We start from the raw sequence: 7,537 nt of genomic DNA, 5'->3' as shown, positions 1-7,537 counted from the left end.
CTGAACTCTGATCCCCTTCAAGAGCAGAGGGCTCTCTTAACTGCTGGCCTCTCTCTCTAGCCCCAGAAGGTCTTTCACAGCAGGTGTTTGAGTAAGTCCTTTCTCCTCTAACCTCTTTTCTTTTCTTTTCTTTTCTTTCTCCTGGTCTTTAAAATGTTTGTAAATTGCTTAGCCTTGTTGCTCACCATCTGAAGTTCCTGGATCTGGTTCAGAGTAGATGGGGGCACCTGGGAAGTACCCTCAAAGACAAGGAAGGATGAGAAGGAACAGATGGTGTAGAGGTGTGGACAGGCAGAGGACAAGAGGGAGCATCTTAGAGACAGGGAACTATTTGAGCGGCCCCAGCCCCTGCTACGTAGGGGTTCACCCCTTCTAGGCCTACTCAGCATGGATAGACCTAGAAGGTCCAGATCCCAAGGCCCTGCCCACCACAAGACCACGCCCACAGGGCACCGCCCCGTTAGCTAATCCCTCCCACCAGCCCGAGGCCCCGCCCCTGGCAGGGCCCTCTTCGCCTCCCGCCAGCCGTGGCTTTGGCTTTGCACCCGGCGGCGACTGAGAACTGTGGCGGCTGCGGAGCCAGCAGCGCAGGCGGGCGGAGCGGAGCTGTCCGGCCCGGTGGCGGGCGATGCCCCCGTGAGTCTCTGTCGCTGCCCGTCCCCGCCCCGCGTCCCTACCCCTTCGGAGTCCGCGCCCGCCAGGGGCCGGGCCGCGCCTACCGCCGGGTCCGCGGGGCGGGGTCCCGGGGCAGCACCTGCCTCGCCTTGCGGAGCTACTCAGCCAGCGGAGCCCAGCTCCCGGCGTGGACCCCGGCCCCACCTCGGGGTAAGTCAGCAGGCCTTGCGTGCCTGCGAGTGGGCGTGGGGAGGGGGCTGCGGTCAAGGGACCACGCCGGGGAGGGGGTTCCGGCCGGCCGCCGAGCGCTACGTAGGGATGTGTGCCAGGTCTGGGGGGCGGGGGCCCGCGTTGCGCACAGCCTGAGATGGTTGTGGGGCGGGGGCTGAGCCTGGAAAATGGGGTAGGAACCCCAGAATCTGGAGTACTTTGCTGACGTTCAGGGCTCACCTGGGGCCCTAGTCTTCAACAGCATTGCTTCGCATGGCATTTTTGGAAAGTGCTTAAAATCCCTCCTGGAAAGGCAGCTTGCCTTTCTCCCTCCTGCCTGTACCCTGGCTGGGAAGCGGCCACTTTTTCCTCCCAACGTGACACCATTGTACCCAGAGAAAACACCCCCCTCCTCAGGAAGGAGCGAGGTGGTGCTCACGTAGCCTCAGGGTGGAAAGAGGGGGCTTCTGGGAAGCTGGGGAAAAGTGGTCAGGGGTAGGACAGGTTGCCCAGGGCTTCAGGGAAGCTTAGCAAGACCCTTCATGGGCCATTCTGGCATCATCTCGTTCGTTTGGGAGGATAGGTCCCCTTGGCTGGCCTCCAGACTGCCTGGAACCCAGGCCCCTGTCACCTTTGGACAGCCCAGTCTGAGGGAGTGGGTCTCCTTCTAGTGCCACAGAAACTCATGAGTGGTCCATAGCCCTTGAAGTCCTGGGCTGAGGTGGGAAATTCTATACCTAAAGCCGGAGAAACAAGGGGCTCTAGCTGGCAGTGCTACCACGGGCCTTCAGGGCTTGGGCCTGGGGGAATGGCTGTGTCCAACTCTGTCTCTAAGGGTGAGGTCTATGAGTTCTCTGCTGGTGACCGTTTCACACTTGGCTTTGGGGCCAGAATGGTGGAGAGAGGGTCTTTCACCAAGGGGTTAACAAACCATCTCCACAGTTGCTGCCAGCCACCAATTAGTCCAAAATCACAATCACGCAGCTGGCAACTGTCCATACAGTCAAGCGAGGAGGGTAGCCTAATGGGACATTCTCTTGACAAGGGCCTGCTGGAGGGGTCCGTGCAACTTCCTAGAGTTCTACAGACATCTGGCCATTTACAAGGGGTAAAGCCCAGAGCTGATTAAACTTGTCTTCACACCCAGGCTCTGATACTTCCTGGCTTTGTGATATTAAAGAAATCACTTGCCTTCTCAGGGCCTCTTCCAGCAAAACAGACCTGTGTTTTAGGAGGAGTAAATACAGTGGTAGTCTGAGCGGCTTATCCCCGTGTCTATCCTCATCAACTACACTGAGCTACACACAGCACTGTGCCCAGTACTTGCTGGGGCAGGCATGCTGGAGCCAGGAGCTGAGGACTCAGCAGGGACCTGATTCCCGTTCTCCAGGGGATGTGGTCGCTGTCACTGTCTTAACTGTTCTCTCTCCCTCCTTGCCACTCCTAGTCTCTGGACATTGATTGGATTTTACTCTTTGGAGCCCAGGCCTGATGCTGCTGGCTCTCTGGGCCCCTCCTCTCCCTGAGCAGATGCTGCGCTCTGTGTGGGGGGCTGTCAGGGGTCTGGGTGATGTCTGTCCATAGTTGCAGAAGTGGCTGGCCCTTTAAGGAGTGAAGAAAACAATTATCAGGCTGGGCATTGCATCAGCTGGAGCCTGGAGGGTCCCAGGGGAGGGGGAGGGAGGCTGGTGGTTGATTTCATTAGTGCCATGTGAGAACTCTCACCTGAGTCTGCCCCACTCCCCAGCTGAAGCTCCCCCCGCCCAGGAAACAGCCACCCCAGGGCTCTCTGGCCCTAGGAACCCTGCTTTGGAAGGCTTCTCTGTGTCCCTCAGTCTTGTCACGAGCCCAGGCTCAGGGGGTGTAGCAAAGTGCCTCGCACAGAGCCTTTTTGCTGACTATGGCCCAGCTCTTCCCCCTGGCATTCTGCTGACTTGGGGCGCAGAGTGCATCTCCAACAACATTTTGCTGATATTGGGGGTGCCTCCCCCATTTGTGTTTGGCTGACATGGGGTGTTTCTTTCACAGTGGATACAGATGACTTGGCCACCGGCTTCTTTTCACGGCAGGTCTGTGTTGCACATAGATGTCCATAACTGCACACAGGAGCTCTGTAGGCTGGGATGTGCTCCGTGGGTGAGATGCGTTCGTTGTGGCCGATGAGTCACAGGGGTGTGGGGTCACTGGCAGAGAGGAGACAAGGTGCTTGGGCATTAGACGGAGCGAGGTTCGTGTCCTCCACCTGTGACAACTACACGTATCCATCTCTACTCCCTGGCCTTTATTGGCTCTGGAAGGCAAGAGTGATTGCCAGGCTTTGGTGGTACCTGCCTGTATTTCTTGCACTTGGGAAGGCAGATGCAGTAGGACTGTTGCAAGCCTAGTCTACATAGCACGTTGCTGGCCAGTCAGAGCTACAGAATGAGGCCTTATTTCAAAAACCCAAGCCCAAACCAGGTGTGCTTTGTAACCAGATTGGCCCACCTGCCTAGATGGTACTGCTGGATTAAGTGTGTTATCAAGATATGCAATCAGCCTAGGACAGGTGGGGACCTTCTCTGTTTGATGATTCTCATTCCTTGCAAGTGTGGACTCTTCACTCCTGGAGCTCAAGATAGCTGGATAAGACCCAGATATGGTAGTACACCCCATAATCCCATCAAGTAGACCAGGAGCTCAAGGCTCACTTGAGCTCACCTCAAACTAGCAAGTTTGAGGCCAGCCTGGGCTACATGAGACCCTGCCTCAAAAACAAAACAAACAAACAAACAAAGAACTCCAAAATACCAATCAAGGCCATTGCACAAGAACCAAGAAAGGGACGGAGTGGGAGAAGGGAGTGAGGGTCCTCTTGCCTCTGTTGCAGGATGGCACATCTGTCACTCAGTACCACTGGTACAGCAAGCTCTGGGAACCACGGAGGCCTTCTCTAGTAGGGTCATGGTCTAGAGCATATATGACGTGTGTTGAAAGTAAGGGTTCATGGGCCTATCCCTGCAGGTTGCTCCCCTACCTTCTGGGGTTCAGGATGGGCTTCCAGAGAGGGTGGCTTCTTAGTGAGGCATGGAGGGTGCCACGTAGGCAAGGAGGCAAAGAAGCAAGGATGAACAGGGAGGAAACAGTGTTTGGGGCTTCCGGTGGTGTGGGAACATCCTGGTGATGTAGCGGAGTGTGTGTGGCAGGCTAGGGGACAGCCAAGCTCCACAACCCTGGGTTAGCAGTGTACTAGAGATGTGGAGGCTTATTTTGAAGCCAGTGGCAACCCCTAAAGGGTTTTAAGGAGTAGAGGCAGGGCCAGAGTTCCAGGTATGCCTGTGGGCCACAAGGGAACCTCTGTGTGAGTGACCTTTTGCCCTCTCTTAGCCCTTCCCTTAAGTAGCAGCAGAGAGGGTACCCAGGGAGCCCTTGTTTATGTGACTCTTCCCAGGAGGGAGGCAGTCCTAGTGTCTTCAGATCCCTCTCAGTGGGCTGAGCCACATCTCAGCCTTGTTGACTGAGCTCAGCCCTTGGGGCCAGGTTTTCCCAGCCTCTAGGGAGCCAGGGGGCAAGGTGTAGTCGAGCTTTGATGCTTGTTCATTCTGTGTTCAAATCCTAACTCCGCAGTTCACAAGCAGAACATGCCTGTGTCTAAACTTGACTGTTGTCAGCTATGAAATGGGAAGCAGAAAGTGAAATTCTAGCTGGGAATTGTAAGGCCCTATGCCAGGTGGCATTTTTACTACCTCATGTGAGGGCTAGCCTGGGAAGTTGGCTCGAGGTAGGGACAGAACCCTGTGCTTAGTGGGACTTCATGCTTTAATTTTCTGTCGCCACTGTCTGGAAAGAATTGTTTTGAACAGGGGCCTGGGCTTTCATTTAGCTCTGGTCTTTTCATATTATCTAGTTCATAATCCAGAGAGAGGGGACAGCCTTGAAAATAGGGGAGGGCGACTATCTGTCCAAAGGTGGGTGGGATGTTAGTCAAGTGAGGCTTACATAGCGTTTACCCTACGGTTCTTCTGCTAAGCACTTTACACACTCATTTTCACCAACGAGGGGAAGATGATCATCATCTCCATGGTACGGATGAGGGAACTGAGGTTATCTGACCACAGTCCCACAGTCGTCCAGAGAGACCTGAGATTCAAAGACAGGGTGACTGGTAGCAAGACAGCACCATGGCTTGGGAAGTCTTCACTTAGGTGAGGGACTGCCTGAGCTGAGCCTGGCAGAACTTGGCATTCATTCATTCATTAGTTCACTCACTCACTCACTCACTCACTCACTCACTCACTTACTCACTCACTCACTCACTCACTCACGGGATCTTCCTGTGTAGCTCTGGCTTGCCTGGTTGCTACTTCAAACTTGTGGCAATTCTCAGGTTGCAGCTCCTTAAGCACCAGAATTATAGACATGCACTGTCTTGCTTGGAAGGGAGAGCTTGGCTCTGCCCAGAGGGAAGAAGGGGTGCAGGGGAAGCGAAAGCTTTCATCTGAGCACAGTCTAAGCCTAGGGTATGCTCCTTGGCTGGGAGAGGGAGACTCAAGGCCAGCTGCCTTCGGGGTCTGAAAGAAGATAAACTTTTGGCTTCGTGATTCTGACTGTCCAAGCCCAGAATCTCTGGCCACTATGCCCCCAGGTCCTGCTGTTGCCATGGCTCCTCAGAGATAAACTGACCCCTCTTCTCCCTATACCACTACCCCCTTGCCCGCCCTCCCCAGGTCATCTTTCTATTCTGAATTTAATTCGCTCTTCTGGGTTCAGAACCTGTAGGTCTTATGCTTCTTTAGACACAGCCTTAGGATCAAACCCAGGTCCCCAGCTCCACCTACCTGCACCTGCTCTGCTTCCAGGGTCCCTGGCTTGTCTCTGTCACCGTCACCATCACCCACCCACTTGCTCAAGCTGGAAGCTGGAAATTCTCCTGGACACCTCCCTGTCTTCGCCCCCACAGCCTACAGCCAAGCCTAGCGAGCCTTGTTCGCCAGTGTTCCTCTCTTGGGTCAGGTCTGTGGCCCTTCTTTCTACCCACACCCCTGGCTAGGACACTACTCTCTGTTGTCTAGATTCCCACGGCGACCTCCTAGCTGGACTCCTTACAACTCTCATGCCTGCCCCACTTGCTATCGTCTTATAGATGTAGCCAGCACAGTCTTCTAAAGATAAATGTTTGATTGTGTCATTTCCCTGCTTAAAACTTCCAGGACTTCTTAGAATAAAATCCAGATTTACTGACGCAGTCTCCAAGGCCCCGTGCAATCTGGTCCTCACCTCCTTACTTCCATCATCTTGTACATTCTCCCTACCCTCCACCACAGGACATTTACACATGTTGTCCTGGATGTACACCCCCCCTCCTGGGGACCCTGCTGACTCCTGGTCCTAGGCACCATCCCAAGTGTCAGTTGAGCAGAGAAGTCTAAAAGCCAAGACCTAAATACTCCACTTCCAGAGGACCGTCTCCTCTGCCTCTTCCTCCTCCTGTGTGTCTCCCTGTGTGTGGTGTGGTTCATGCACACGTGGGTACGGGTATACCTATCCATGCCATGAGCACAGTGTCTTCCTCTATCTGTTCCTTTCCTTATTGCCTTGAGATACGGTCTCTCACTGAACCGGAAGCTCATGGTCTTGGCTCTAGGCTGGCTGGCCAGTAAGATTCTCCCATTTCTGTCCCTTAATCCTGAATTTAAAGCACATTCACAGTCTTACCTGACTTTTGACATGGGTGCTGGGATTCAGACTCATGTCTTCACGATCGCACAGGGACCATTTAGGCCGAATCCCATCCCCAGGACCTTGCACTTCTTCATGATGCTTGGCACCCTTTACTTTCTTCCCATCGTCTTGCTTTGTTGACCTGAGCATTCGGTGGATCTGGAACCCGTGTTGCCCAGCCCTAGCACTTAGTAGGTGCACAGTGAGTTTGCCGATGCATAAAAGAGCAGCTACCTCATCCTGCCGCGTCCTTACTGGCCTCTCTGTCGCCAAGCCTGCATTTTCAGTCTTTTCTCCATACATCCCCAGAGCGATCTTTCCAAAACATAGAACTGACCCTGTCACCCCCTGCTACTTAAAATACTTCAATAGCTCCCCATAGCTGACAGGAAACGGCCTCAGCTTCTTAGCATGGTATTCAAAGCTCTTTATGATCTGAACCTAACTCCCTGTGCATTCCCACCTCTCCGCTTCCGCAGCACACTTTGAACACCTGGCAGCTCTTCCAGCAGGCCAGGCTGTTTTGTGCCTCTGTGTACCTACGCTTGCTGTTCCCTCTGCTTGCAGTGCCTCGCCCACCCCAGCCTGTCTCTAGAGAATGTCTCTCACTCCTTCAAACCATCTCAGCCACCTACCATCACTGGGAAGCTTGTATAGGACCCTTGGCCCATCCAGTACGGCTAGCCCACCCCGCCCCTGCCATATCAGTGCCAACTCTACATCTCTACCTTGGGGTGCTCATCTTTATATCTCCAGCCCCCAGCTCCTGCTTTACTTAGGAAAATCCAAGCACACCAGCTTCAGAAATAGAGGTGTGTTAGGAGGAAGGTTTGTTACAGGGAACAAGGCTGGGGGTGGGGCTAGCCTAGGGAGCTGGGACCTGGAAGGCTAGAGAATTTGAATCTTTATTCTCTGCACCCTGCTGGCAGCCTTTGCTTATCTGTCCCCTCTGAAGGGATTCTGGGATTGTGACCCTGGATTCCAGCCACATTCAGAACTAGCACCTAGCCGGGCG

The 7,537-nt window shown here is 54.2% G+C and overlaps 1 protein-coding gene across 2 annotated transcripts in view; it reads left to right on the top strand.

Annotated features, from left to right (window-relative positions):
- The first annotated feature begins 514 nt into the window (after positions 1–514).
- Rims3 (regulating synaptic membrane exocytosis 3) overlaps positions 515–7,537 on the top strand; it is a 38,190-nt gene continuing 31,167 nt past the window's right edge. For both annotated transcript variants that reach the window (XM_026781837.1, XM_005353315.2), the window contains exon 1: positions 515–825. The gene's annotated coding sequence lies outside the window, so the exon portion shown is untranslated. The remainder of the gene's footprint in view (positions 826–7,537) is intronic.

This window comes from Microtus ochrogaster, chromosome 10 (genome assembly GCF_000317375.1).
Source record: "Microtus ochrogaster isolate Prairie Vole_2 chromosome 10, MicOch1.0, whole genome shotgun sequence".
NCBI classification, from domain to species: Eukaryota; Metazoa; Chordata; class Mammalia; order Rodentia; family Cricetidae; genus Microtus; species Microtus ochrogaster.
The sequence above is the reverse complement of the archived record's forward strand: the minus strand, read 5'-3'. Positions and strand labels throughout refer to the sequence as shown.